The sequence below is a fragment of the Priapulus caudatus genome, unplaced genomic scaffold (genome assembly GCF_000485595.1).
Source record: "Priapulus caudatus unplaced genomic scaffold, Priapulus_caudatus-5.0.1 Scaffold1250, whole genome shotgun sequence".
Lineage (NCBI taxonomy): Eukaryota > Metazoa > Priapulida > Priapulimorpha > Priapulimorphida > Priapulidae > Priapulus > Priapulus caudatus.
This window is the reverse complement of record NW_014578311.1, coordinates 12,368-20,978: the sequence shown is the minus strand read 5'-3', so window position 1 is coordinate 20,978 and position 8,611 is coordinate 12,368. Positions and strand designations below refer to the sequence as shown.

Below are 8,611 nucleotides of genomic sequence, written 5' to 3'. Positions count from 1 at the left end.
CTACCCCTTGAGCCAGTATAGGGGTATTCTAACCTTACCATACCGTTTCTTGGAGCTCTAGTAACAGGAGTCGTCATTATTTAATGTAGTGCCTCTAGGGTGGCGAAAACGGTTCGACAGACGTTAGTTCGTAACGCGTGTCCAGTGTAGGATTCAGAGTCCGCCTCCTGTCGATGTATTAGCGGCGGCGATGACACGTAGCCGTAACAGGTGAACAGAACCACGGTGAGATTCGGGTTACGATACGCGTGGATATGCTTTTATTGCGTGTTACTCATGTAACAAATGATTCCCTGCATTCGTATTGCAGCTGCGGCCTTTTATTGATCCCGTCTAACTATTCTACGCGTCGCCGGCTCTGTCTTCTTCCCTCACGTTCGTCCTTGCCTTGCGTGGATCCACACAGTCTCCCAGGTATCTCCCCGCCGCCGCTCCTAGCTCTACCAGAATGCCGTTCTTCGCCGTTTATTCCCCTCTCCCGTTCGGCTCTGGTTTACACCTACCTGAAAACCCTGTGCTGCTCTATCCTCTCTCTCTGTTTTTCTCCCTCTCCCCGTCTTCCTACCTTAAACCTATCCCTGAATAACTTCCCTCTTTTCTCTTTTGTTCTAGGCTGTTCCTCTCCTTCTTTCTCTTCCTCTTCCTGTTCTTCCTGGACCTGTACCAACTGCCTCTTCTCTTTTCCTCGTTCTCGGCTGCTTCTTCTCCTTCTCCTCTTCTTCCTCTTCTTCCTAGACCTGAAAAGGTAATAACTGCCTCTTCCTCTCTCCCCTCGTTCTCGGCTGCTTCTTCTCCTTCTCCTTCTTCTTCCTTCTCCTCCCTAGACCTGAAAATAACTGCCTGAGCTGCGATTCTGTGCTCCTTATATACCCAGCCGGCCCGCCGATGGCGCAATCGCTGTGCCTGGCCGTACCGTGGTGACTCACCCCGATGTCGCAACCCGAGGCTGGCACGGCCTGTTGCACCATCGTATGCAACTCGCTTCTGAGAAAATATTCCTTGTTTTCGGCCGACAGGCCGCAGCACCAACAGTAAAAAATGGCCGCGCCCAGGTGCCAATGTTTACATGCGGTCTATATTTATGTGCAGTCTATATCTTATCCTCTCTTTAGTCAATATATATGGTTATTATATCTATACCGTGAGTTCAGTCTATTGGTCCCGATCTAGTCTACTACTCCTGTAAGTTAGGCCGATGAAAGTTGATGTCATGGTTCTCGTCAGCACCCGCATCAAATTTTACTCCCGCACCAAAAAACTTCAACACTCACCGCTGACGAAATTCCCGCATCAAAAAGTCCCCATATGAAATTCCCGCCTCAAAAAATCAACAATCTACAGTCAGCACTACATGTATGGAAGACAAACAGTAAAAATTTGAGTAAAAACTGTCAACAAAGAAGTTATGACATTTTTCAATCTTATTTTGCATATGTACATGACCTGATACCCTCACTAATTAAAAGTTCTATTGGTTTGTATATGAAAGATGAATGTTGATCTAAATCCCTCATCAAAATCTCAACAATGCCTGACGAGAACCATGAAATCAACTTTCATCGGCCTTATACACCCCCGAAATCTCCACATTAATATTAGTAATTAAGTTACTATAGTAGTAGTAGTACTTACTAGTAATTATAGTAACATATGTACTTGTAGTATTAGAAGTATTCGTAGGTGTGGATACAATTGTATCACCCTGAGTGAAGACATGTGTACAACGTACCGTCTGTTTACATTTTCGTCCGTTTTCTCGTCCAGGTGAGGAGATTTCGTCCATCGTTCGTCCCGCGTTCGTCCATGTTTGTATATACGTCATTGTCATGTCAACGTCACGCTGACTGGTTGGTGAAACACACGTGACATCTAGAAGCGAACAGCTGATTGTGTTTACATTTACCATTGTCAAGATTAGATAAATAGAGCGTAGCTAGATCAGGGGGGAAGGCAGTTCGATTTGGGGAGTTGGAGAATAAGTAAATAGTAGCAGTTCGATTTGGGGGAGTTGGAGGATAACTAAACAGAGAGAGAGAGAGTTCGATTTGGGGAGTTGGGAGGATATAACTAAATAGTAAGCAGTTCGATTTGGGGAGTTGGCGTATAACTAAAGAGTAAGAGTTCGATACGGTGATAACTAAAGTAAAGAGTGAGATTCGACAGAGAGATAATACATAGGATATATAGTAAGTAAACTGTCTGTATGAACTGTTATAGAACTATAGAGTGAATTCTGTTGTAGATAGTGTAATTCCTTGTACGTTGTTTACATGCTAAATTAAAGATATATATATATATCTTACGTTACCTATACCGGTAACTAAATGTTTCTACTATCTATAGTTTCGTTCTCTATCTCCGCATTGACACCACGGCACATATATAAATTATAGCAATATACACACTCTATCCTACTAGCTGTGTACTTGTGCAGAATGGCATGCGCGCTGTGTCAGTATGGCTCATAGGGTCTATGTCCCCCAGGGTGCTGCCGGAACGTACCCTGGGTACGGTCCGGTATACCGGAACGTACCCTGGTCACTATTTGATATGGTTAGGGTTAGGATTAGGGTTAGGGTTAGTGACGTTCCTCGTCCCAGTACGCCAGAGGAATGCTGCGACGCTAATTCCACTCTGCCGTCGCTATATTCGGTACGGAACACGCCCCGTTTACCCAAATGCATGTATTGTGAATACGTATATTAGTTTGACACATAGGCAAGTTATGTTTCTATATCATTACTTCCCCATATATTGAAACATTAACAAGTTTATTGGAAGTCATACGTTTTAATGTATATTATGTATGTAGACCAGGTACAACGATATACACGGACGAGTGGGCGGCGTACCGCAATTTGCGAGCGAATGGTTTTCGCCATGGAACGGTGAACCATTCAATGCATTTCGTGGATCCCGTGACGGGAGTTCACACGCAGAACGTGGAGGCTATGTGGAGCCAATGCAAGAGAATACTGCGAAGGTTAGTATGCATTTATAAGCTATTCATATGATATTCATTGTGTCTAGGAATAGTGTAATAATGCATCGTTCTCAACAACGTAATCGGAGACCTGTAATAAGCCTAACATTATCACGGATACAACTTTAAGACTGTCTTGGTAATTAATAGGTCACCAACGACGTCCAGGGAGTTGCTACCTTCATACATGAAGGAGTGCATGTGGAGGCTGCGGTATGGGGGCCCGCACGCATTCCACCACATTGTGGAGCATATACGGGACGCCTACCCGTTATGATTGTACGTTTTCGGTGAAATTCGGTTTATGCGGGGGGCATCCTACATGTCTCAGATGGTGTTGCGACCTAAAAATCTTTTGGTTTAACGCAAGATTCGGTTTTGAGCGCGTTTGGGATTCAGAATGTTGGCTGTAATATTATGTACTGTCCAGCGTTATATGAGGTTATCATTGAACATAAAATGTATGAAGCATATTTTTAAACAAAAAAACTATCATGACTACGTTAAAGAAGTGTGAAGTATGTGCAAGCGATGTGTTGTTATTATTGGTGACGTATTAGTATCGATTACATATGTTTTAGTAATAAAAGGCATGTACAGCTAGTTCAAAAAATAAATATATAGCTTTGGTTTTGTGTTACTCTCTTGTTTGCTCCTATTGACAGTATTGTTATGGAATCATATTTTGAAATACCACCAGTTTATAAATTTCACGAGGTTGCATAGTAGGCTGTTACCTTCCAGATGAGACGGGATACTAGAGAAGCGTTGCCGAAAGAAGGTGTTAATCCGAAGTGCTGCGCGATCTTGCGCGCAGTTCCGCGGCAAGGCGCACGCGACCGCGGGAACGTCCTACGACAGTATGCAGCGCTGGCAGCTATGGATCCGTGCGCCGAATGCATAAGGCCTGGCACACGGACATCCATAGCTGCCAGCGAACAGTCCGCAATTTAGTGGGGGACACAAGAGTGGCAGACATTTGAGACGAAGAATAGTGGTTTCACTGTTATAGAAAACTGTAACCGAATAATCTGGTCGTAACCGAGACTCTCAGCGCGAAATGCACAGAAAGACATGTAGAATTCTACATTCGCGGAACCTTTGGCCAGTAAATGGGAAATGGCTGTCCAGAATCAGGGAAACCACCTACGGCGGCGCTCTTCATGACGCTCATGTTTGCGCCCCAACCTGGAAACGTTTTGCAACGTTCCAAATGGCGAGGCTGCGTACAAAGTTGAAAAGCAGGCGCCGTCGCCGCGCCACCTAATAGCTCCATAAGACTGGCACTGGACTGCGGAAGGTGAAGAGGAGTCGCGCTCCTACTCAACCCCCCCGAATGCTCATCTCGTTTAGTGTACCTTCGACTGCTTAATCGGAGGTGGGAGCGAGTCCTAGTATATAGCGCTTATGATGCACCTCGCAACCTCCAGATAAGAGAGTAAGGCCTATCGGCTAGAAACATTCAGTGAATTTGAGGTCGATAAAATAGGATTTTTCGTATTATTAGCATATAATAATTAATTGAAGTCGACGTTCAAGTGCCTGTGTCTAGTATAGGGGTATTCTAACCCTAGCAAAGAGCGTTTCTGAGCTAGTAGTAAGTAGTATGTGGTGCGCTAGCGGACAAACAACTGAGATTTTCCACGTCGCTGTGGTTAGCACGTAGAATATTTTATGTTCGGGGATCAATTTTTCAGCTCTCTACCGGCGAAGGTAGGACAGTGATGGCATGTAGCGGAAAACCCAAGGGAAAAGAACGCAAGTCTTTAGAGTAGTAATTTAACAACATGATGGCTTTATTCATCATATCCGGATAAGCATGAATAAACACAACACTCACCGCAGCGTATCTCGAATATAAGCTATAGATCATACCTAATATAATAATACTTGCTCGGCCAAGCAGTTACGGTACTCATCGTTAGAAAGCGATTACACGTGTTTTACTTCTCTAGCCTATTCATAACAGGTAATTACTGTAGCCGTCTTGTCACTCCCCAGTCGTGTGCTCTCGCGCTCTGCGCGGACTTCGTGGGTTGGCAGCGTGCGCGTCTGCCACTGTCGTGTGAGGGCCATAGCTTCGCTTAGATAGAGGATACCTTCGTCGGCGTCGCGTCCTCTTGTGCGAGGTTTCTCCCTCCGACGGTTTGTGTGCGCTCTGGCTGCGAGCGTAGATACGTCTTCGTTCGTTCTGTCGTTCTTCGTTCGTTCGTCGTTCGTTCGCTCGTTCGTGTCGTTCGTTTGCTCCTGGTCGTTCGTTCGTTCGTTCGTGGCTGCCGAAGACTGACCTGAAATTTCCGCATGGGATCTTGGCTGCTTATATAGGAGCCGCCGCGGTGACGAAGCTAGGATACCGAACGGCAGCCTCCCTGAGTCCGTGCGTGTGTCAGAAAGTGATTGGAGCAACGTCGGTGGCTCTTTGGACCGTTGTCCCCCCCTCGCTTAACAGTGTACGGTGATTTGCACAACCCCGCCGCAATGGGTTGAGTATACGGCACAGAGCGATCGGTAGGGATTTCCCGCTGTGTGGCGCCAGTGCTCGCTGCGCCACTACCTCGTTCCGCGGCGCCGCAGCGCGTGTACGTGATGGTTGCACTCCTAACCTCGCACAATCGGTGCAGGCGAGACACCTCCCCGTCGCGCGCGTGCCCGACGTGAGTTGCGCTCTCCTGCACCGTCCCACCATCGGGCTGCTTAGGGAGCCCCTCCTCCAAGAAAACTCTCCCATTCTCTGTTGCGCGTGTTGGTCTGTTGTATGGACCATCCCCCCCCACCACCTGACCTCTCCACAACTCTTACACCCTTCCCCCGACTAAATCTCCAGCGAGAAAAGAGATAAAAGCTCCAGCAATAAGACTCTAATCCCCCAACCAGTAATGATTACAGAGTAATAAAGAGCTACAAGTAGAGTAAAATCCAGGCTAAGTAGTAAACTAGTAGTAGTACAATAAATAGTAGGTAGTAACAAGAGTCGTCATTATTAGTAAGTTACTAGTAACAGACGTTAGTCCTGATACTACTAGCTCCTCCGATCCTGTAAGTAACCTAGATACATACTACTTAGTATTAGTACTATTACTAGCTATTGTAATTGCTACACAATGACGTGTAAGTAAATAAGAATGATTCGATAGTGTGGAATGTACACAAAGTCTTATGTTTGCATCTACAAGCTATTTCTGCCTATAATATAATCACCTGTAATGAGCCGGTCAAATGCTCACATATAGAGACTGACCGGTGGCGTCGACAGTAATCCAACGACGTCTACACTACCGTCGGGTGTAGCATATGCGATAAAGTAGGCACAAACCGGGTAGCCATTCTAACATGCTATAGGGCATACGGCGTTCGTTGCGAAGCCGTCTATGCGCACGCTGCATATGTAAACTACACATCATCAATCAAGCACAGAACAGAAGAAGAAACGTTGAAAATCCGTTTATTACAGCAAAGAGAAAGCGCGCCGACTATGGCGAACTTACGAAATTAGGAGCATTTCTAAGAATTGAGCTCCTGGTAGTCACACCGATCGTCGAATGCCAGAACTGCTCAACTCAGCGAATTTGTGCTTGCGTTATATACTGTAAAGCCCTGTGTTAAAGTGAAGGAGGGGGACAGCGAGTCGTCCTTAAGCGGATCAAATGGTGACGTGCTTAGACAGCCCAAGTCGTCTGTTCTGCGCCTTCGCGCGGTAGTCAATATCCGGCTGCGAGACGTCGCAGAGATGAGATGGATCACGAACTAGAGAAGCGTTCCTGAAAGGGAGTTGTGATGCCGAACGCTGAGCGCAGACTCTTGTGGCCAGCTCCGCGGCAAGGCGCACGCGACCTAGCGAACGTCGCTACGAGCGAGTATGCAGCGCTGGCAGCTATGTGCGTGGCGCCGACATGACTAGGCCGGCGCGACGCAATGCCATTAGCTGGCCAGCGACCAGTGCCGCATTTTAGGGGGAACAGAGGGCAGACATTTGGGACGTGGAAACTCGGGACTTACTGAAGGGTGGCGTAAGCTAGCGGAAGGGGGGCGGAGCAAAGCTGATTTCGCCGTGGTTTACAAATTCCGGTGTGGTCTAGCGCGTTTACACTATAAGTTCAAAACATAAAAAGTTCCAAACATAAGAAAAATCGAACCATTATTTAATGGCAAATTTTATAGAATAGTGATACGAAATAGTACGGCGATTGTGCGCCCAGTTACGTCTTTCAAATCATACGCTGTTTAAGAATGGCTATTCTCTGCATTTCCCCGGAGCTTCGCCCACTTTAAAAATAGTTCCAGCATTGTGCCAGTGGTATCCTGAGTGTACGAACAAGTTAGTATTTTGATTTTACATTTTCTATCACAGCAGTAAGGCGAAAGTGCAGCATTTCAATACAGCTTACTTCATTAGCATTATATATAGTATCTAATCATTTCCTGAGAGCTTCTTTTTGTATATATAAACAATTAATACATTATATGTAGCTTCTCTATCATCTATGTGACCTTGCCTTATATCATATGCACCCCTAGTCCGCAAATCCAGACGTTATAACTGCGCTTTGCTAAGCTGAGGGTGCGGGTTTATGATGACCCGTCTGCGTCGGCTCGGACTAATGCACCCCTACCACTGGCACTACAATCTGTCACTGTCATTGTCATTGTGAGTATCAGAGACTAGCTAGAGTAAATTGCTTGCTATATAAGCAGGGGTTGTCTACTATAGGGGTACAAGGATAGAGAGCATGGCGAGATTGAGAACTATGTAGCGTAACACATCGGCTTTACTATCACAACCATGCATGCTCTCTACCCTTGAGCCAGTATAGGGGTATTCTAACCTTACCCATACCGTTTCTTGGAGCTCTAGTAACAGGAGTCGTCATTATTAATGTAGTGCCTCTAGGGTGGCCGAAAACGGTTCGACAGACGTTAGTTCGTAACGCGTGTCCAGTGGTAGGATTCAGAGTCCGCTCCTGTCGATGTATTAGGCAGGACGGCGATGACACGTAGCCGATAACAGGTGAACAGAACACGGTGAGATTCGGTTAACGATACGGTGATATAGCTTTTATTGCGTGTTACTAATGTACAAATGATTCCCCTGCATTCGTATATGCAGCGGCCTTTTATTGATCCCGTCTAATATCTACGCGTCGCCGGCTCTGTCTTCTTCCCTCACGTTCGTCCTTGCCTTGCGTGGATCCACACAGTCTCCCAGGTATCTCCCCCGCCGCCGCTCCTAGCTCTACCAGAATGCCGTTCTTCGCCCGTTTTATTCCCCTCTCCCGTTCGGCTCTGGTTTACACCTACCTGAAAAAACCCTGTGCTTCTATCCTCTCTCTCTGTTTCTTCCTCCCTCTCCCCGTCTTCCTACCTATAACCTATCCCTGAAAAATAACTCTCCCTCTTTCTCTTTGTCCTAGGCTGTTCCTCTCCTTCTTTCTCTTCCTCTTCCTGTTCTTCCTGGACCTGTACCTAACTGCCTCTTCCTCTTTCTCCTCGTTCTCGGCTGCTTCTTCTCCTTCTCCTTCTTCTTCCTTCTCCTCCCTAGACCTGAAAATAACTCTCTCTAGCTGCGATTCTGTGCGCCTTATATACTAGCTGGCAGCACCCCCCCCCCCTAAGGCGTTGTGCAATCCGTAC

General features: G+C 46.4%; 1 long non-coding RNA gene across 1 annotated transcript; it reads left to right on the top strand.

Moving 5' to 3' along the window:
* Nucleotides 1-2,586: 2,586 nt before the first annotated feature.
* On the top strand, nucleotides 2,587-3,596 carry LOC106815969. The gene is made up of 3 exons (XR_001394815.1): nucleotides 2,587-2,652; nucleotides 2,813-2,983; nucleotides 3,134-3,596. It is a non-coding gene; the product is annotated as an uncharacterized LOC106815969 (long non-coding RNA).
* Nucleotides 3,597-8,611: the final 5,015 nt, after the last annotated feature.